The 22674-nt window shown below is 42.3% G+C and overlaps 1 protein-coding gene across 4 annotated transcripts in view; it reads left to right on the forward strand.

The window, feature by feature from the left end:
- NFATC3 (nuclear factor of activated T cells 3) overlaps window positions 1–22674 on the forward strand; it is a 123984-nt gene that overhangs the window by 21685 nt on the left and 79625 nt on the right. The gene's annotated exons all lie outside the window — the stretch shown is intronic.

A 22674-nucleotide genomic window follows, 5' to 3' on the forward strand; every position in this document is an offset into this window, starting at 1 on the left:
GTATGGCTCTTACTGAATTACATTTTATTTTTCTGAAGTTGGAAATGGGGAGGCAGTCAGACTCCCGCATTCGCCCGACCGAGATCTACCTGGCATGCCCACCAGGGGGCGATGCTCTGCCCATCTGGGGCATTGCTCTGTTGTAACCAGAGCCATTCTAGTGCCTGAGGTAGAGGCCATGGAGCCATCCTCAGCGCCTGGGCCAACAGCTCCAATGGAGCCTTGGCTGTGGGAGGGGAAGAGAGAGACAGAGAGGAAGGAGAGGGGGAGGGGTGGAGAAGCAGATGGGTGCTTCTCCTGTGTTCTCTGGCCGGGAATCTGCACACCAGGCCGACACTCTACCACTGAGCCACCGGCCAGGGCCCTGAATTATATTTTAAAATATGTGGCGTTCCTGGCTCTCTCAGCCAAAAAGGTTCCTGACCCCTGGGCTATAAGGACCCTGCCTGCTTATAGCCTGTTCCCCACACCCAATGCAAACTATAAGCAAGCAAACATATATATCATATTTACAAACTTATTTGACTAACAGAGTGGACATGTAAATAATACAGATATAGACAAGGCCTTCTTGAGAGCATAAGTGACAAAGAGCTTAATTTTGAGAGATCAGAAAAGAAGTTATCATTGAGCTGAATTCTTATGTAGATAAGGTAGAAAGTACACTGCAGGCCCATTGATTACCACACCCCAAAACACAAATTAGACCATAGTCCAGGGGTAGTCAACCTTTTTATACCTACCACCCACTTTTGTATCTCTGTTAGTAGTAAAATTTTCTAACTGCCCACTGGTTCCACAGTAATGGTGATTTATAAAGTGGGGAAATAACTTTACATTATAAAATTTATAAAGCAGGGTTACAGCAAGATAAAGCATATAATAATAATTACTTACCAAGTACTTTATGTCGGATTTTCGCTAAGTTTGGCAGAATAAATCTTTATGAAACAACTTACTATAGTTAAATCTTTTTTTTTTATATTCAATACTTTGGTTGCTCCGCTACCGCCCACCATGAAAGCTGAAACGTCAGAATGGGCGGTAGGGACCAGGTTGACTACCGCTGCCATAGTCCTTTAATTTGGAAAGGTTAAGGATCAGGCTATAGTATCCAGATATGGCTGGAGATGGAGAGCCTATTATGCTATATAGTGAGGAGTTTGGATTTTAGATTGAAAACAGCAGGGAGCCAATGAAGGATTCCAAGCTGGACAGGAATGTCTGATTTGTCTTAAATCACTCTGCTACTGTGTATAATGGGTTGAGTAAGGCAGGAATGGACATCAGGGCACATGTTTGAGAAATGATAGTGCCTGAGAAATGATAAGGGCAAAGTGGTAGAGATGGCAAGGTGGGAATAAAGCTGAGACAGACTTAGGGGAAATAAACCAGTAGGACCTGGTATCAATTGAATAAGGAGAGAAAGGAGGCTAGCATTATTTCAGTTTTTCTAGTTTGGTCAGTTGTAGTAGGTGGAGAAGTAAGTTTGGAGAATGGGGAGAAAGGTAAGATGATTCAATTTAATAAAGTGTGCCAGGCACTGTGAAACGTCTGAGAGTGTTATATACTGGCTTACTAGAATGATAAAAGTGTAGAGAAGAGCTAGACAAAGTAAAAGGGGAGTATAAATTGTGACACAGTGCCTAGGTAATGTATTTGATAACTTATACAAATAAGAGTATTGTATTCTTTTCCCTGGTACTAGAGAGGCAACACCTTTATAAATGGAAATTTATGTCACCTTTATGAAGAGAAATTTATGCCCTTCTTTTAGGCAGGAAGGGATAGGGCAGGGAATTCTTCCTTTATCTGCTGTTTTTCGGTTGCCTTTAGCTCAATCCTTATGCTGAAGTGGCATATTTTGATGTGTTCTGATCTCCTTCAATAATAAGCTGTACCTATTTAAAGTGTACAGTTTTATAAGTTTTGACACATGTATTGCTGTGAAATTTTCATTGTATTCAAAATAGTGAACATATTCATCACCCCAAAAAGTTTCCTTGTAATCATTCCCTTCCGCTCACCTTTCCCCTTTGCCCAGACAACCGCTGAAGTCACTATAGAAAATAAATGGAGTCATGAAGTATGTAACTCTTTTGTCTGGCTTCATTCATTCTGCATTGTTATTTTTGAGATTTATCCATGTTACTGAGCATGTCAGTAGGTTATTCTTTTTTATTGGAGTGTAGTTTCCATTGTGTGCATATACAACAGTATGTTTTTTGTTGTTGTTGTTTTTTGTTTTTTTTTTGTTTTTTTTTACAACAGTATGTTTATCTAGTCAATTCTTGCTGGACTTCTTGATTGTTTCCAGGTTTGAACTATTGCAGATAAAGCTGCTATGAGCATTCGTGCCTAAGTTTGTGTGTGGACACATTTCCTTTACTCTTGAATCATATGGTAGGTGTAAGTTTAACTTTTTGAGAAACCGCCAAACTTTTCTAAAGTGGATGTATCATTTCACATTGCTACTAGCAGTGGAAATGAACATTTCCACATCCTTACCATTTGATATGGTCAGTCCTTTTAATTTTTGGCATTCTAATAGGTGTGTAGTAGTATCTCCTTATGGTTTTATTTTACATTTTCTTAACGACTAATGCTGTTGAGCATCTTTTTTATGTGCTTTTTTGCTATCTGTATATCTTTTTTGGTGACGTGCCTGTTTAAGTCTTGGATATTTACAACTTCTTATTTTGAAGTAATTCAGTGAAAGTTACAAAAATATATGTAAAGGGAGGTTTGGGTATTCTTCATTCAGTTTTCCCCAATATAATCTTGTATAACTATAGTATAGTAACAAAATCAGGAAAATGTCATTAGTATAATCCACCAAACTTACTTAGATGTTATCAATTTTACATGCACTCATATGTGTGTTTGTAGTTCTGTGTAATTTTCTTTCTTTTTTTTAAGTGATAGGAGGGGAGATAGAGAGACAGACTTCAGCACACAACTCGACTGGGATCCACATGACATCCCCTATCTGGGGCTGATGCTCGAATCAACTGAGCTATCTTCAGTGCCTGGGGCCAACGTTCAAACCAAGCAAGCCACTGTCTGCGAGAGGGGAATAGAGAGAGAAGGGGGAGAGGGAGGGGAAGAGAACAGATGGTAGCTTCTCATGTGTGCCCTGACTGGTGATCCAACCCTGAGGTGTTTGCATGGCAGGCTGACACTCTATCCAGTGAGCGAACTGGCTAGGGCTGTTCTGTGCAATTTTATCACATGTTGATTCGTGTAACCATCACCACAGTCAAGATACAAAACTATTCCATCACAGCAAAGTTCCATCTCACTAACCTATTTAATGGTCACACCCACTTCCTTCCCTCCTTGCCTCCCCAGTCTCTAATTCCTGGCAACCACTAATCTGTTCTCCATCTCCATAATTTTATTTTAAGAAAATGTTATATAAATTGAGTCATATAGTATTTAACCTTTTAAAGTTGGCTTTTGTCATTCAGTGTAATTCCATACTGATCATTACAAGTTGTTGCATATATTTTGTTCCTTTTAATTACTGAGTAGTATTCCATGATGTGGATGTATTATAATTTTTTTTTTATAAATAATTTTTTATTTTAATGGGGTGACATCAATAAATCAGGGTACATATATTCAAAGAAAACATTTCCAGGTTATCTTGTCATTTAGTTCTGTTGCATACCCATCACCCAAAGAGAGATCATCCTCCGTCACCCTCTATCCAGTTTTCTTTGTACCCCTCCCCCTCCTCCTCTCCCTTCTTCCCTCCCCCCATCCCCCATAACCACCACACTCCTGTCCATGTCTCTTAGTCTTGCTTTTATGTCCCACCAATGTATGGAATCCTGCAGTTCTTGTTTTTTTCTGATTCACTTATTTCACTCCGCATAATGTTATCAAGATTCCATCATTCTGCTGTAAGTGATCCAATGTCATTTCTTCTAGCTGAATAGTATACCATGGTGTATATGTGCCCCATCTTCTTTATCCAGTCTTCTATTTTTTTTACAGTGATTAAAAGCCTTTAAGCAAACTCTTGGCCAATACAGCAAGAATCCATAAAAGAGTAGTGTCCTTAACATGTTCACCAAGTCCAAGTTGGCCCCATCACCATGCCAAATCTCTGAAAAATGCAACCCAACCACAGTTCAGTCTGTTAGGAGCTGTCACAGGGAGGAGGAGTCCAGGAAAAGTCCACATCCAGGAAAAGTCCACATGGCACTGGAATTGCTGTCACCATTCTATACTTTGCAGCTCATGTCCAAGTCCCAATGACCGCTGCTTCTAGCTGGTAATTATTCAGGTAGACTGGAAAAGCCATTTGCGCCTGACCTGTGGTGGCGCAGTGGATAAAGCGTCAACCTGGAAATGCTGAGGTCGCCAGTTCGAAACCCTGGGCTTGCCTGGTCAAGGCACATATGGGAGTTGATGCTTCCAGCTCCTCCCCCCTTCTCTCTCTCTCTCTCTGTCTCTCTATCCTCTCTCTTCCTCTCTAAAAATGAATAAATAAAATAAAAAAAAACAAAAACAAAAAGAAAAGCAACCGATGAACAACTAAGGTGTCGCAACAAAAAAAAACTAATGATTGATGCTTCTCATCTCTCTCCATTCCTGTCTGTCCCTGTCTATCCCTCTCTCTGACTCTCTGTCTCTGAAAGAAAAAAAAAAAAAAAAGAAAAGCCATTTGCAGCATGCGTGGATATGGAGCTTCTGTTCTCCTCTGCCTGGAGAGATGAGACCAGGTTGCTTTTCCCTGGAGCTCTGCGACTGGCATGGTAAAGAGAACCTTGGGATACACTAAGCAGTCTCGGTGTGGCTTCTTCAGTGTTCCTTGGTTGAAGAGTCCTCTTAGTTTAGTCCAAAGTTGGTTTTTCCAGATGATAGTTCTTAAAATTAGTTTGTAATCCACTTTGGTTCTGGGAGATAGATGTTGGTACGTCTGCCTACTCCAGCGCCATCTTGTCCAATCGGATGTATTATAATTTGTTTAACCTTTTACCCATTGAAGATTTTTTTTTTAATTCTTTTTTTTTTTTTTGTATTTTTCTGAAGCTGGAAACAGGGAGAGACAATCAGACAGACTCCCGCATGCGCCCAACCGGGATCCACCCGGCACGCCCACCAGGGGCGATGCTCTGCCTACCAGGGGGCGATGCTCTGCCCCTCTGGGGCGTCGCTCTGCTGCGACCAGAGCCACTCTAGCGCCTGGGGCAGAGGCCAAGGAGCCATCCCCAGCGCCCGGGCCATCTCTGCTCCAATGGAGCCTTGGCTGCGGGAGGGGAAGAGAGAGACAGAGAGGAAGAGGGGGGTGGAGAAGCAAATGGGCACTTCTCCTATGTGCCCTGGCCGGGAATCGAACCCGGGTCCCCCGCACGCCAGGCCAACGCTCTACCACTGAGCCAACCAGCCAGGGCCCCATTGAAGAATTTACCCATTGAAGAACTGGTTATTGCCAGTTATCAGCTATTATGAATAAAGTTACTATGAATGTCTATGTACAGGATTTTGTGTGAATACAAGTTTTTATATCTTTGGTTATACATTCCCAAAAGTAGGTGCCTCCCATCCTCCATTATGGGAGTTTAATTATATAAGAAACTGCCAAACTTTTACATTCGCGTCGGCAATGCATAGGTTGCCCTGTTTCTCTGTTTCTTAGACATCATTTAATGCTATTGTTATATATTTTGGCTATTCTGAAGGGTGTTTAGTGGTATCGCATTATGGTTTTTTAAAATGTTTATTTTAGAGAGAAGAAGGGAGAGGAGAAGGGAACGTGGAAGGGAGAGATAGAGACAGGAACATCAATCTGTTACTGTATGTGCACTGACCAGGGATTGAACTGATAACCTGTGTTACAGGACAAAGCTCTAACCAAGTTATCTGGCCAGGGCTCATTATGATTTTTGTTTTTGTTTTCCATTGATGTGAGAGAGACAGACAGACAGAGAAGTATTGACTCGTGGTTAGTTCACTCATTGGTTGCTTCTCATATGTGCCCTGACCAGGGATAGAACCCAAGACCTCAGCCCACAAGGATGATGCTATAAGGCAGCGGTTCTCAACCTGTGGGTCACCACCCCGGCGGGGGTCGAATGACCAAAACACAGGGGTTGCCTGAAGCCATCGGTTTCCGCCATCGGGGTCGCGACCCACAGGTTGAGAACCGCTGCTCTAAGGAGCCACCCAGCCACTGCCCTAAACATCTTTTTTTATCATATGTATATCATTTTTAGTTAAGTGTTCATTGAAGTCTTTGCTTCTTTTCAAATTATATTTTCTTATTGTTGAGTTTGAGAGTTTTTTACTTTTTTTTAGACACGTCTTTATCGGATATATGCTTTGCAGAGTTTTCCCCAATTTGTGACTGTCTTTTCATTAACAGTGTCTTTTGCAGAAGTTTTTAGTGTTAATGAAGTTTGACTTATCAGTGTTTTCTTCTATGGGTTGTGCTTTTGATGTTATATATAAGAAATCTTTGCTAAACTAAGTTTATAAAGATTTTCTAGCTCTTCTTTTAGAAGTTTTATAATTTTTGGTTTTACCTGTGGTCTATTTTGAATTTATCTTTTGTGTATGGTGTAAGGTTTAGACACAAGTTCATTGTTTTTACATCTGGATATCCAATTCTTTTAGCCCCATTTATTAAAAAGGCTGTTCTTTCTCTACTGTATTGCCTTTGCACCTTTGTCAAATCTAGTTGACTGTATATGGGAGAGTTTACCTTTGTACTCTGTTCTATTTTGAGCTCTGTGTCCTTTACTGATAGATAGTACAGTATCATGATTAGTCTACCTTTATAGTAACTTTTTTTTTTTTTTTTTACAGAGACAGAGAGTCAGAGAGAGGGACAGATAGGGACAGATAGACAGGAATGGAGAGAGATGAGAAGCATCAATCATTAGTTTTTCGTTGCGACACCTTAGTTGTTCATTGATTGCTTTCTCGTATGTGCCTTGACCGTGGGGCTACAGCAAAATGAGTAACCCCTTGCGCGAGTCAGTGACCTTGGGTCTAAGCTGGTGAGTTTTTCTCAAACCAGATGAGCCCACGCTCAAGCTGGCAACCCCGGGGTCTCGAACCTGGGTCGTCTGCATCCCAGTCCGACGCTCTATCCACTGTGCCACCGCCTAGTCAGGCTATAGTAACTCTTGAAATCGGATAGTGTAACTTTTTCAACTATGTTTTTAATCAAATTGTTTTGGCTGTTCTTAATTCTTTGACTTTTTATATTTCTACAAAAATACCTATTAGAATTTTGATTAGGATTGTACTGAATCTGTAGACCAGTTTGGGGAGAACTGATATTAGTATTGAGTCTTCCAGTTCATTTAGAAAGAATAAATGTCTGTTGCCATTTACTTTATTATTTTATTATGTATATTTATTATTCTATTTCATATCACTATTTAATTTCTTAGCAATATTTTATAGTTTTCAGTGTAAGTGTTGCTAAATATTCATGTGCAAAGTCTGTGTGGACATGTTTTCATTTCTCTTGGGTGTGTACTTAAGAGTAGATGTTGGATTATATGTTAATTTCATGTTTAACTTTGAGGAGCTGCCAAACTTTTCCATACTAGCAACACCATTTTACATTCTCATTAGTAATGTATGAAAATTTGAACTTTTCCACATCGTCGTTAATACTTGTTAGTTTTAGATTTTGATCTCTCACTGCAGTTTTTGGTGTGTGTGTGTGTGTGTGTGTGTGTGTGTGTGTGTGTGAGAGAGAGAGAGACAGAGACAGAGAGACAGAGAGAGGGACCGACAAGGACAGACAGACTGGAAGAGAGAGAGATGAGAAACATCAATTCTTTGGTGCAGCACCTTAGTTTCTCATTGATTGCTTTCTCATATGTGCCTTGACCCCGGGGACAGGGGGGCTACAGCAGACTGAGTGACCCCTTGCTCAGGCCAGCGATCTTGGGCTCAAGCTGGCGACCTCGGAGTTTTGAACCTGGGTCCTCCGTGTCCCAGTCTGACACTCTATCTCCACTGCGCCACCATCTGGTCAGGCTCTCACTGCAGTTTTGGTTTGCTTTTCCCTAATAACTAATGTTGAGTATCCTTTCTTGTGTGTACCGACTGTTTGTATATAGTCTTTGGAGAAATGTATTTTCAAGTTCTAAAAATAGTTCCAGTTTAGGCCCTGGCCGGTTGGCTCAGTGGTAGAGCGTCAGCCTGGCGTGCAGGAGTCCCAGGTTCGATTCCCGGCCAGGGCACACAGGAGAAGCACACATCTGCTTCTCCACCCCTCCCCCTCTCCTTCCTCTCTGTCTCTCTCTTCCCCTCCTGCAGCTGAGGCTCCATTGGAGCAAAGATGGCCTGGGCGCTGAGGATGGCTCTGTGGCCTCTGCCTCAGGTGCTAGGATGGCTCTGGATGCAACAGAGCGACGCCCCAGAGGGGCAGAGCATCGCTCCCTGGTGGGCATGCCGGGTGGATGCCAGTCGGGCGCATGCGGGAGTCTGTCTGACTGCCTCCCCATTTTCAGCTTTGGAAAAAATGAAAAAAAAAAAAAAAGTAAAAATAGTTCCAGTTTAAAATTGGGTTGTTTGTTTTTTTGTTGTTGTTGAGTTGTAAGAGCTTTTTTAAAAATTATATTTTGAATACTTTTTTGAGGTTGTATTATATGCTTGTAATGTAGTACGTTCTTTTTTTTTTTTTTTTTTTTTTTTGCATTTTTCTAAAGCTGGAAACAGGGAGAGACAGACAGACTCCCGCATGCGCCCGACCAGGATCCACCTGGCACGCCCACCAGGGGCGATGCTCTGCCCATCCTGGACGTCGCCATGTTGCGACCAGAGCCACTCTAGCGCCTGAGGCAGAGGTCACAGAGCCATCCCCAGCGCCCGGGCCATCTTTGCTCCAATGGAGCCTTGGCTGCGGGAGGGGAAGAGAGAGACAGAGAGGAAGGCGCGGGGGAGGGGTGGAGAAGCAAATGGGCGCTTCTCCTGTGTGCCCTGGCCGGGAATCGAACCCGGGTCTTCCACACGCTAGGCCGACACTCTAGTACGTTCTTTTCATATTGTATTTATTCCATCTTAGAATCCCACAAACTTCTGGTTGAGTTTTTTAAAAATTTGCATATGTTAAACTTCACTTCATTCTTTGTGATGAACAGTTATGTGGGTTTTGATAAATACATAGAGTTCCATTATCTTAAATATCTCCCATGGACCCCCTTTGTAGTTACCCACTCTCTCTTTCCTTGTGTCTAGTTTCTTTCAATTTGCAAAATGCATTTAAGATGACATTCATCCATGCCATTGTATGTATCACTAGCTAGTTTCTTTTTTATTTATTTATTAATTTATTTTGAGAGAGAGAGAGAGAGAGACAAGAAGGGATAGGGTGAAAAGCATCAACTCGTAGTTGCTTTCACTTTAGTTGTGCAGCAATTGCTTCTTATATGTGCCTTTACTAGGACTGAGCCAGTGTCTTCTTGGTCAAACTAGTGATGGTTGGATTTTCATGCCAGCAACCTTTGGGCTCAAGCTGGCGAGCTTTGGAATCATGTGGACAATTATCTACTCAAGCTACCAACCTTGTGCTGACCAGCCAACACTTGGAGCTAGCAACCTCAGGGCTTTTAACCAGTAACCTCTCAGTGTTCCAGGTCGATGCTTTATCCACTACACCATCGGTCAGGCAGTCACTAACTAGTTTCTTTATATCATTCTAAGTTTTCCACTGTATGGTTGTACTGAAGTTAGTTTATTCACCTGTTGAAAGATATCTTGGTTCCTGATATCTGACAACTTTTTTTTTTTTCTTAAGAGAGAAGTGGGGAGGCAAAGAGACAGACTACTGCATGCATCCCAGCTGGAATCCATCCAGCAAGTCCACTTCCAGGTGATGCTCTGCCCATCTGGTGTCACTGCTCCATTGCACGGCAACTGAGCTATTTTTAACGCCTGTGATGAGTCCATACAGCCATCCTCAGCGCTGGGGGCCACCTTGCTCCAATCAAGTCATGGCTGTGGGAAGAGAAGAGAGAAATAGAGTGAGAGAAGGGAGAGGGGGAAGGTGGAGAAGCAGATGGTCACCCCTCGTTTGCCCTGACTGGGAATTGAACTTGGGACATCCACACTCCAGGCTAATACTGTACCACAGAACCAGTGGGCCAGGGCCTAGTTGGTGATTATTAATAAATCTGCTTTAAAGAGTCACATATAGGCCCTGGCCAGGTAGCTCAGTTGGTTAGAATGTTGCCCTGATATGCTAAGGTTGTGGGTTCTATCCCTATTCAAGGCACATATGGGAATCAACCAATGAATGTATAAATAAGTGGAATAACAAATCAATGTTTCTCTTTTTCCCCTTCCTTTCTCTCTTTCTGAAAATTAATAAATTTTTAAAAAATTTAAAAAGTCACACACAGCTTGACCAGGTGGTGGTGAAGTGGATAGAGCATTGGCCTGGGATGCAGAGGACCCAGGTTCGAAATCTTGAGGTCACTGACTTGATCGTGGGCTCATCAGCTTGAGCGCAACGGGGTCACTGGCTTGAGTGTAGGATCATAGACATGACCCCATGGTCGCTGGCTTGAGTCCAAGGTTGCTGGCTTGAGCAAGGGGTCACTTGCTCTGCTGGAGCCCCCCTACCCCCCATCAAGGCACATATGAGAAAGCAATCAGTGAACAACTAAGGTTCCGCAATGAAGAATTGATGCTTCTCATCTTTCTCCCTTCTTGTCTGTCTGTCCCTCTCTCTGTCTATCTGTCTTGCTTAAAAAAATAAAAGTCACAACTTTTTGTGTGAGCATTAAGTTTTCAGTTCACCGATCTCAAAGAGTCATGTTTTGGTTTCATTGCTTTTACTCTATTGTTTTCTGTTTCATTTATTTTCTACTTTCATCTTTATTATTGCCTTTCAGGTTGAGTAGTTTAAGTAATGGTTAATGTCTACTTCTTCAGGGAGATTGATACAGGTGTATAGACTGTATTAAGGGCTATTTTAGTGGATGGATGAGACCTGAAGCCAGATAACTTTGAAAGTAAGAAGAAAAAAAAAACCGTAAGAAAGTGGAGACAGTGACAGTATAGTACCCTTTCTCTCTTTTAAAATGATTTATTTATTTATTTATTTTAAGTGACAGGAATTGAGATAGACTCCCGCATGCGCTCCAACTGGGATCTACCCAGCAATCCCCGTCTGGGGCCAATGCTCAGACCGACTGAGCTATCCTCAGTGCCCAGGGCTGATGCTTGAACCAATCAAGGCACTGGGTACGAGAGGAGAAGAGAGAGAGAAGGGGCAGAGGGAGAGAAGCAGATGGTCACTTCTCAAGTGTGCCCTAACTGGGTATTGAACCTGGACATTCACATACCAGGCCAGTGCTCTATCTACTGAGCAGATAGGCGAGGGCCATAGTTTTAATTCTTTTTAAAAATTTTTTTTACTCATGTTAAAGAGAGAGGGGAGAGAGAGACAGAGAGAGAAGAGGGGAGCAGGAAGCCTCAACGCAGGTGCCTTGACCAGGCAAGCCCAGGCTTTTGAACTGGTGACCTCTCTTCCAGGTCAATGCTTTATCCACTGCACTACCACAGGTCAGGCCATAGTTTTAATTTTTTTATTTTAATTTTTTTAGCAAGAGAGAGAGAGAGAGAGAGACAGACTGACATAAACAGGAAGGGAGAGAGATGAGAAGCCTCAACTTGTAGTTGTGGCACTTTAGTTGTTCATTGATTGCTTTGTCAAACATGTTTGGGGGGGGGGTTACTCCAGCCAAGCCAGTGACCCCTGGCTCAAGCCTGCAAACTTGGGCTTCAAGCCAGCAGTGACCATGGGGTCATGTCTATGATCCCACGCTCAGTTGGTGACCCTGGGCTCAAGCTGGTGACCTCGAAGCTTCAAACATGCGTCCTCAGCGTTTCAGGCCAACGCTGTATCCACTGCGCCACCGCCTGGTCAGGCCAATGCTAGGTGTTGATACAGATTGTTTAGAATCCTCCCAACAACAGTTCAGTGTAGATATTATCCTCAATTTACAGATAAGGTAATTGAAACTCAGATTAACTTGATGAACCTAAATGGTATATTTGACTCCCAAGTCAGTGTTCTCCATTCTACTTTTCTCTTTTGATTTCCTGCCCTCTTGTTGTGTTATTCCATATTACCTACTAAATACAGGATAGGGCAAGAGTAAGTTTACAGTTATTTGTGTGAAAACGAATACAATAATTAATAAATAATGATACAAGAATAAACTGTTTCTTTTTTTTTTTTTTTTTATAATAAATTTTTATTAATGGTAATGGGATGACATTAATAAATCAGGGTACATATATTCAAAGAAAACATGTCTAGGTTATTTTGTCATTAAATTATGTTGCAAACCCCTCGCCCAAAGTCAGACTGTCCTCCGCCACCCTCTATCTAGTTCTCTGTGCCCCTCCCCCTCCCCCTAACTCTCTCCCTCCCTCCCTTCCATATCCTCCCTCCCCCCACCCTTGGTAACCACCACACTCTTGTCCATGTCTCTTAGTCTCATTTTTATGTTCCACCAATGTATGGAACCATGTAGTTCTTGTTTTTTTCTGATTTACTTATTTCACTCCTTATAATGTTATCAAGATCCCACCATTTTGCTGTAAATGATCTGATGTCATCATTTCTTATGGCTGAGTAGTATTCCATAGTGTATATGTGCCACATCTTCTTTATCCAGTCTTCTATTGAAGGGCTTTTTGGTTTAAACTCTGTTTCTTGTACTGACAATTGTAAACTTAACTTTGCCCCACCCTGTATAATACATAATCTAATTTTTGTCTAGTGTGGTCTTATTCTGTGTTGTGTTGGAATCATAATTAAGCTACTTTATTGTTTTCTGTTGTGTTTTTTTTTTGTATTTTTCTGAAGTTGGAAACAGGGAGGCAGTCAGACAGACTCCCACATGCGCCCGACCAGGATCCACCTGGCACGCCCACCAGGGGGCGATGCTCCGCCCATCTAGGGCGTTGCTCTGTTACAACCAGAGCCATTCTAGCGCCCTGAGGCAGAGGCCACAGAGCCATCCTCAGCACCCCAGCTGACTTTGCTCCAATGGAGCCTTGGGAGGGGAAGAGAGAGACAAAGAGGAAGGAAAGGGGGGGTGTGGAGAAGCAGATGGGCGCTTCTCCTATGTGCCCTGGCCGGGAATCGAACCCGGGACTCCTGCACGCCAGGCTGATGCTCTACCACTGAGCCAACCAGCCAAGGCCTATTGTTTTCTGTTTTAAGGGATTTCCCCCCTGCTTCTCATAGTTATTCTGAATTTTGTCTTGTATAGTAGCTTCCATTGTATGTAATTAATAAAAATAATATATAATATTTGGAAACATAAATATATATTTGATATCTTTATATTGTTTATTCATAAGTAACTTGATAAGCACAGGTTCTGCATGCTGATATCTGTGGTTGACTATTTTCAAAGCAACTATTTACCTTCCTAATTGCTATTACAGTTTCTTGCCTGTTGATAAGAATGTCACATGGGATAAACTCAAAGGCTTATTGTAATCTAGATAGACTTGAATATTCTCCGAATTGCTTTCTCCTTGTAAGCCACTATAATGTCTATTTTAGGAGAAATTGCATTGTCTGGCATATATATATAGAAATAAATATATATTTATATATATAAATAATGTTATATGTCTGGCATATTATGTGTATATATTATTTTTTTACAGACGTATTCTAGTATACATTCTGTGTTCTGTTGGTTATAAATTGACTGCATTTCTTTTTCCTATGTGTGGGTGTTAAGCTGTGATTGCAGCCTATTTTTGTGCTATTGACTTTGTCCCTACAATCAGTCATCGTAGTGCTAAGTACTATAAATGGTTGCCAAATGATTCTCCTAATTTTTCTTTTTGTTGTGAGAATTCCTTTGATCAGCTGTTCATTTTTTTTTTTTTCAGCAATGATAAAAATTGAAGATAGTGGAATCCTTTGCCTTTTAAAACTCTTCTCAGGAAGTATTGCCTTTATACTTACTGAGTACCTGGGTGAAATTCCACATTCATTCTAGCACACTGTACTTGTTAATATTTTATTTTATTTTATTTTTTTCAGAGAGAGAGACAGGAAGGGAGAAATGAGAAGCATCAACTCATAGTTGTGGCATTTAGTTGTTCATTGATTGCCTCTCATACGTGCATTGACGGTGGAACTTCAGCTGAGCCAGTGGCTCCTTGCTCAATCCAGCAACCTTGGGCTCAACCCAGTGACCTTGGTCTTCAAACCAGAGACCTTTGGGCTCACGCCAGCAACCTTGGGATCATGTCAATGATCCCACATTCAAGCCGACAACCCCTCACTCAAGCTGGCAAGCCTGCACTCAAGCCAGTGTGACCTTGGGGTTTAGAGCATGGTACCTCATTGTCCCAAGTCAACACTCTGTACACTGTGCCACCACTGTTCAGGCATGGTTTTTTTTTTTTGTTTGTTTGTTTTTTATTGATTTTAGAGAAGAGGGGAGAGAGAGAAACATTGGTTTGCTTGTTATTCTACTTACCTATGCATTTATTGGTTGATTTTCTATGGGCCCTGACAGGGGGATCCAACCCAAAACTTTGGCATATTGGGATGATACTCTAACCAACTGAGCTACCCAGCCAGGACTTCATATATTCTTTCTTTTTAAGATTTTATTGATTGATTTTAGAGATAAAAAATGGGGGAAAGATCAGGAAGTATCAACTCATACTAGTTGCTTCTTGCATGTGCCTTGACCAGGCAAGCTCATGGGTTTGAACTGGTGACCTCTGCCTTCTCCAGGTCAATGCCTCATCCACTGTACCACCACAGGTCAGGCTAATTTTCCTTTTTAAAATTACTCATTTTTGTTATAATTTCTTTTCTAATGTGCTCATTTTCCTTTCCTAGTTTCTAAATTGTTTTGAATTTAGCCAGTTGATAGCTTGTTAACTCTCAGATTTCTTGCAAAGGTCTATTTTTTATTATTATTACAAGTATTATTGAAGTTATACATGCCTTTCTTTGTTTAAAGAGTCACATTGTTTAATAAAGCTTATTTTGAAAAAAAGTGCCATGACTCTGCCTCTACCTCACTTTCCTGTTTTCTCAGCCTCGTGGCATTTGCTTTCATTTCTTTCAGTAGTTTCTTTGGGTATTTTGCCTTTAGATTTCTAGATAAAATGCTCATACTGCTATTTCTTGATTTTTTAGTTTTAGCCATTTTCTGTTGACTTCCCATTTGTAGAAAGTGAAGTTTCTACACATTGTCACTCTCAATTACACATAGGCACATTTCTCATTTCCCAATATGAAAATATCATAATTGTGATTAGATTAATATTGTTTATATTATTTTGACTATACTGCTATTTATAGCTAAGTCATAATATTATTTTTCTATCCTTGTACAGTTTGTTTCTATAGTTAATGATTGTTATTATTTTTTTTTTCAAGTTTATTTTCTTAGAGACTTCTCTCTTGGAGCCTTCTAAACGTCTGTAATCTGGACTAGGCTGTTGTATTCCTGCCATTCTGGATCTCCCCTTTCTATCATTTTGAGGACTCCCTTTGCCTTCTGGTGGGTTGGATTATCTGTTTCTTAGATACATGTTTTCCTTTTGCTTGATTATACTCATTTTGGTGGAGTAACTGAAGCCAATGGCATGTAAATTTTTGAGACCTTACATTTATTTATTTATTTATTCATTTTAGGGGGGGAGAGGGAGAGAGAGAGAGAGAGAGAAAGGGGGGAGGAGCAGGAAGCATCAACTGCCATATGTGCCTTGACCAGACAAGTGGAGGGTTTTAAACCAGCGACCTCAACGTTCCAGGTTGACTCTTTATCTGCTGCGCCAGCACAGGTCAGGCTAAGACTTTACATATTTAAAAATGCCTTTGTTTTCCCCTCACACTTAATTATTGCTGGTATAGAATTCTAAATTAGATATAAAATTTTCTCAAATTTTTTAAGGTGTTACTCTCCATTTTCTTTTAGCTTCCAGTTTTGCTCTTGAGAAGTCTGATAACGTTCTAATTCTGTTCTTCATGTGTAACCTTTTAGGTTATTTTCTTTGTCCTTTCTGTTCTGAAATTTCATGATGATGTGTTAGTATGGGGTCTGTTTTCATCCATTGTACTGGCCTCTCAGTGATCCTTTTTTTCTTTTTCTTTTTCTTTTTTCTTTTGGAACTTGAAGTTTCAGTATTTTACCTTTTTAATAAGCACATGTTCTTGTTTAAAGGTTACAGCATCTATATTTCTCAAGTTATTGAAGATAGGTTTTATTTTTGAGAGAGAGTCAGAGAGAGGGACAGACAGGAAGGGAGAAAGATGAGAAGCATCAGCTCATAGTTGTGACACTTTTTAGTTGTTCATTGATTGGTTCCCATATGTACCTGGACGAGAGGGCTCCCTCTGAGCCAGTGACTCCTTGCTCAAGCCAGCAAATTTTGAGCTCAAGCCAATGACATGGAGCCATATTCATAATCCCATGCTCAACCTGGTGACCCTGCACTCAAGCTGGTGATCTTGGGTTTTTTTTTTTTGTTTTTTTTAATTTTTAATTTATTCATTTTAGAGAGGAGAGGGAGAGACAGAGAGAGAGGAGAGACAGAGAGAGAGAAGGGGGGGAGGAGCGAAGCATCAACTCCCATATGTGCCTTGACCAGGCAAGCCCAGGCTTTTGAACCGGTGACCTCAGCATTTCCAGGTCGACGCTTTATCCACTGTGCCACCACAGGTCAGGCCAATCTTGGGGTTTTGAACCTGGGTCCTTAGTGTCCTGGGCCAACACTTGATCCACTGCGCCACCACTGGTTAGGCTTATTTGCTTTTTTTTTTTTTAATTTTTATTTATTTATTTTTTACAGAGACAGAGAGTGAGTCAGAGAGAGTATAGGCAGGGACAGAAGACAGTAACGAAGAGAGATGAGAAGCATCAATCATTAGTTTTTCATTGCGCGTTGCAACACTTTAGTTGTTCATTGATTGCTTTCTCATATGTGCCTTGACTGCGGGCCTTCAGCAGACCGAGTAACCCCTTGCTCGAGCCAGCGACCTTGAGTCCAAGCTGGTGAGCTTTTTGCTCAAACCAGGTGAGCCCTCGCTCAAGCTGGCGACCTCGGAGTCTCGAACCTGGATCCTCCGCATCCCAGTCTGACGCTCTATCCACTGCGCCACCGCCTGGTCAGGCTATTTGCTTATTTTTTTTAATGGGACACCAAAATCTTAATGGCAGTTTTGTGACTATAAGTTGCACTTACTAACTGTAGCCCTCACTATAGTTTTACTAGGTTACCATAGCCTGTGATGCCAATACATGTAATTATGTCTTTTCTCTTAGGCTAGTCACATTCCTAGGAGAAGAATCTTCCAGTCTATTGCCTGCGAGTATAAGCCTCTTACACTGTAAGCCAATGGAGGGAAAAGCACTAGAGGTTTCAATATACAAGTTTTAGAGAGATTTTTATTTCATCGCTTTGTTTTCAGTGTGGTTATTCTGGCTCTTAGTTGCCCTTCTGTTTTACCTCTTCAAAAAATCTTCAATCTTGTTCTTAGAGGAACAAACATGCAGTACTACAAAGTGAAGATGCATGGGACATTGGGGAGGAGATGAGTAACTCATGTAAACAAGCTGTGTCCCTTGTGTTTTCACTTTTAGCTTCACTTCTACTTCCAAAGGTACCTGGTAGTGCATTTCCTGAGTGTTTGGACTTTTTTGTTGGAAATCAGTTTTCTTTTCACTGCTGGCTTAAATTTTAGTTTTTTCAGGTGCTAAATCAGTTACCATGATTACTGCATTCCAGCTTTTAAAAGTGTTGTTGCCATGGTCTCACCTCCTGTCTATTTTTGTTTTTGTGAGTTTATGCCCTTAAAAAATCCTTTTACTATCATTTAGTGGAGTGTGGAGTTTCAGTTGGCAAATATGTGTTTCCAGTCCACTGTTGTCAAAAGTTCTTTGAAAAAAAAAAAAAAGTTCTTTGATTTTTTTTTTTATAATTTTATAATTTTATTTTTTTAATGGGGTGACATCAATAAATCAGGATACATATATTAAAAGACAACATGTCCTGAATTTTTTTTAAATGTTTATTTTTTATTTATTCATTTTTAGAGAGGAGAGAGAGAGAGGGAGAAAAAGGAGAGAGAGACAGAGAGAGAGAAGGGGGGAGGAGCTGGAAGCATCAACTCCCATATGTGCCTTGACCAGGCAAGCCCAGGGTTTCGAACCGGTGACCTCAGCATTTCCAGGTTGTCGCTTTATCCACTGCGCCACACAGGTCAGGCCTGAATTTGTTTTTTATTGAGGTGAAAGTGACCTATAAGTTAAACACTTAAAAAGTACACAGTTAAGCCTAACCAGGTGGTGGCGCAGTAGATAGAGCGTCGGACTGGGTTACAGAGGACCCAGATTCGAGACCCCGAGGTCGCCAGCTTGAGCGCAGACTCATCTGGCTTGAGCAAAAAAAAAGAAAAAGCTCACCAGCTTGGACCCAAGGTCGCTGGCTTGAGCAAGGGGTTACTCGGTCTGCTGAAGGCCCGCGGTCAAGGCACATATGAGAAAGCAATCAATGAACAACTAAGGTGTCGCAACGAAAAACTGATGATTGATGCTTCTCATCTCTCTTCATTCCTGTCTGTCTGTCCCTATCTCTCCCTCTCTCTGACTCTCTCTCTGTCCCTGTAAAAAAAAAAAAAAAAGTATACAGTTAAGCCCTGGCTGGTTGGCTCAGCGTTAGAGCATTGGCCCAGCGTGTGAAAGTCCTGGGTTCGATTCCCGGCCAGGGCACACAGGAGGAATGCCCATCTGCTTTTCCACCCTTGCCCCTCTCCTTTCTCTCTGTCTCTCTCTTCCCCTCCTGCAGCCAATGCTCCATTGGAGCAAAGTTGGCCTGGATGCTGAGGATGGCTCCATGGCCTCCACCTCAGGCTCTACAATGGCTCTGATTGCAGTGGAGCAATGACCCAGAGGGGCCGAGCAACGCCCCCCCCCCCCCATGGGCTTGCTGGGTGGATCCAGGTCAGCCACATGCAGAAGTCTGTCTGTCTGCCTCCCATCACCCTCTTCTCACTTTGGAAAAAGACAAAAAATAAGTATACGGTTAAGTGGTATATAGTAGATTTACAATGTTATTTAACCACCAACTCACTATAGAGTAAAAATTTTTTCATCACCTCATAAAATCATAAGTAATCACTCCTAATTTCTTCCTCCCTGTCCTCTGGTGACTTGTAATCTGCTTTCTGTCTCTATGATTTTGAGTGTTCAGCTATACAGCTAGTGCTCGACTTATGACTACAACTGGTTCCTACAGACCGGTCATAACACAATTTGGTCATAAGTTGAGTAGGCTATATGTACAGTATTGTGAAATGATGTTATAAAAATCTTTTTTTTAGGCCTTGGCCAGATGGCTCAGTGGTAGAGCGTTGGCCTAGCGTGCAGAAGTCCCGGGTTCGATTCCCGGACAGGGCACACAGGAGAAGCGCCCATCTGTTTCTCCACCCCTCCCCCTCTCCTTCCTCTCTGTCTCTCTCTTCCCCTCCCGTAGCCAAGGTTCCATTGGAGCAAGGATGGCACGGGCGCTGTGGATGGCTCCATGGCCTCTGCCTCAGGCACTAGAGTGGCTCTGGTCGCAACAGAAGTGATGCCCCGAATGGGCAGAGCATCGCCCCCTGGTGGGCATGCCGAGTGGATCCCGGTCGGGCACATGCGAGAGTCTGTCTGACTGCCTCCCTGTTTCCAGCTTCAGAAAAATATAAAAAAAAAAAAATCTTTTTTTAAGGTTTTTTTTTTGTTTTGTTTTGTTTTACAGAGACAGAGAGAGAGTCAGAGAGAGGGATAGATAGGGACAGACAGACAGGAACAGAGAGAGATGAGAAGCATCAATTATCAGTTTTTTGTTGCGACACCTTAGTTGTTCATTGATTGCTTTCTCATATGTGCTTTGACCGTGGGCTTTCAGCAGAGTAACCCCTTGCTGGAGCCAGCAATGTTGGGCTCAAGCTGGTGAGCCTTGCTCAAACCAGATGAGCTCAAACTGGCGACCTCGGAGTCTCGAACCTGGGTCCTCTGCATCCCAATCCAATGCTCTATTCACTGCAACACCACCTGGTCAGGCTGATGTTATAAAAATCTTTAAGTCAAAGACAAAGACAATTTCCTCTTGGTAGACATCTTGGAAGGGGTTTGATGAAAAATATCCAAGACACAAAACACAAATTGCAGTACCGAGTCTGGGATAACAGTTGAAATGGTGCACGCGGAGATGGTAGTGCTGCCGGAGGCTGGTCCGCACTGTCGTACGCCCAGCTGGGCAACACTTGCGCTGCCAGACGCGCGGAGCAGTTGTGGCTAATGATTATGGTTGTAAGTTGCATAGGTTGTAAGTCGATCAATACCTGTATTATATAAAAGGCATCATCCAATATGTGACCTTGTTTGTTTGGCTTCTTTCCCTTAGTGTTTTACAGGTTCATCCAGTTTGCAGCATCTGTCCATTTTTTCCTTCCTTCCTTCCTCCCTCCCTCCCTCCCTCCCTCCCTCCCTTCCTTCCGCTTTACTTTTACTTTACCTTTACTTTACTTTACTTTAATTTTTTCTGAAGTGAGAAGCGAGGAGGCAGAGAAACAGACTCCCCTCCATGTGCCTGACTGGGATCCACCTGGCATGTCCACCAGGGGACGATGCTCTGCCCATCTGGGGCGTTGCTCCATTGCAACTGGAGCCATTCTAGTACCTGAGGCAAAGGCCATGGAGCCATCCACAGCATCTGGGCCATCCTTGCTCAATTGGAGCCTTGGCTGCAGGAAGGGAAGAGAGAGACAGAGAGAAAGGAGAGAGGAAGGGGTGGAGAAGCAGATGGGCGCCTCTCCTGTGTGCCCTGGCTGGGAATTGAACCCGGGACTTCCACACACCGGGTCCATGCTCTACCACTGAGCCAACCATCCAGGGCCCTGTTTAACTTCTTTTTGACAGAAAGGGAGGGGGAGACAGAGAGAAGCATCAAATCATTGCTCCTCTTAGTTGTGCATTGGTTGCTTCTCCTATGTTTGCCTTGACCAGAGAGATTGGTGACTTTGGGCTCAAACTGAGCCAATGACTTCAGGGTCGAGCCAGCGACCTCAGGGTCGTATCAGTGACCCTGTGCTCTAGCAGCAACTCAGTGCTTAAGACATCAACCTCGGGTTTTGAGCCAGCAACCTCAGCATTCTGGGTCAGTGCTCTATCTACTGCGCCACCACTTGTCAGGCTATATGTTTAACTTTTTGAGGCTCTGTCAAACTATTTTCCACTGTGACTGCACCATTTTACTTTGCCACCACTAATGTATGAGAGTGTTTATTTTTCTACATCCTCACCAATTCTTATTATTTTCCTATGTGTGTCTTTGTGTTTGTGTTTAAATTAAAGCCATTCTAGTGGATATAAAATGGTATCTTTTGTGGTTTTGATTTGCATTTCCTTAATAACCAACCAGTGATGTTTATTAACATCACTTTATGTACTTGTCGGCAATTTATATCTTTAGAGAAATGTTTTCTAAAGTTTTTTGCCCATTTTTAATTTATTTATTTTTTCAGTGTTCAAGTAAAGCAAGTAATTTATTAGAAGAATATACTTGGCGTAAAGCAGAAGTGGGGGTCTCAGCTGCTCTGAATGTCTCTGCCTATTTTTTTTTTTTTTTTTGATGAGAAAGAGACAGAGAGACAGTCAGGGAGAGAGAGAAGAGAAGCATCAACTCGTAGTTGTTTCACTTTAGTTGTTCATTGATTGCTGCTTATACTGGGGGGCTTCAGCCAAGACAGGGACCTCATGCTCAAGCCAATGAGCCTGTGCTTTAGCCAGTGACCTTGGGGTTTTGAACCTGGGACCTCAGCATCCTGGTCGATACTCTTATCTACTGTGCCACCACTGATCAGCCTCTCATATTTTTACCGATACCAGTTAATAAGTCATAAGAGTCCACTTGGCTAGTGTTTAACTATTGTTTTCTCATTTTGAAATTTTTCTTGCCCTTAGTTTGTGTAGACTCTTCATAGAGGCTAATTTTTTTTTTTTTTGTATTTTTCTGAAGCTGGAAACAGGGAGGCAGTCAGACAGACTCCTGCATGTGCCCGACCGGGATCCATCTGGCATGCCCACCAGGGGGCGATGCTCTGCCCATCTGGGGCATTGCTCTGCTGCAACCAGAGCCATTCTAGCACCTGAGGCAGAGGCCATGGAGCCATCCTCAGTGCCCGGGCCAACTTTGCTCCAGTGGAGCCTTGGCTGCAGGAGGGGAAGAGAGACACAGAGAGGAAGGAGAGGGGGAGAAGTGGAGAAGCAGATGGGCGCTTCTCTTGTGTGACCTGGCCGGGAATCGAACCCGGGACTCCTGCACGCCAGGCTGACGCTCTACCACTGAGCCAAACGGCCAGGGGAGGCTAATTATTTTTTTAAATTTTTAATTTATTGATTTGGGAGAGAGATCAATTTGTTGTTCCACTTATTTATGCATTCATTGGTTGATTCTTGTATATGCTCTGACCAGTAATCACACCCAAAACCTTGGCGTATAGGGACAATGTTCTACCTGGCAGCTGAGCTACCTGGCCAGGGCAGAGGCTAATTCTTTAATCACTTTAAACTTTACATTGGCTCCTCAAATAAATAATAATTGAACAGGATCATTAATATCTGATTCTGTTCAGATATTTCTTGGCTCCTGACA

Source organism: Saccopteryx leptura, chromosome 9, assembly GCF_036850995.1.
Source record: "Saccopteryx leptura isolate mSacLep1 chromosome 9, mSacLep1_pri_phased_curated, whole genome shotgun sequence".
NCBI classification, from domain to species: domain Eukaryota; kingdom Metazoa; phylum Chordata; class Mammalia; order Chiroptera; family Emballonuridae; genus Saccopteryx; species Saccopteryx leptura.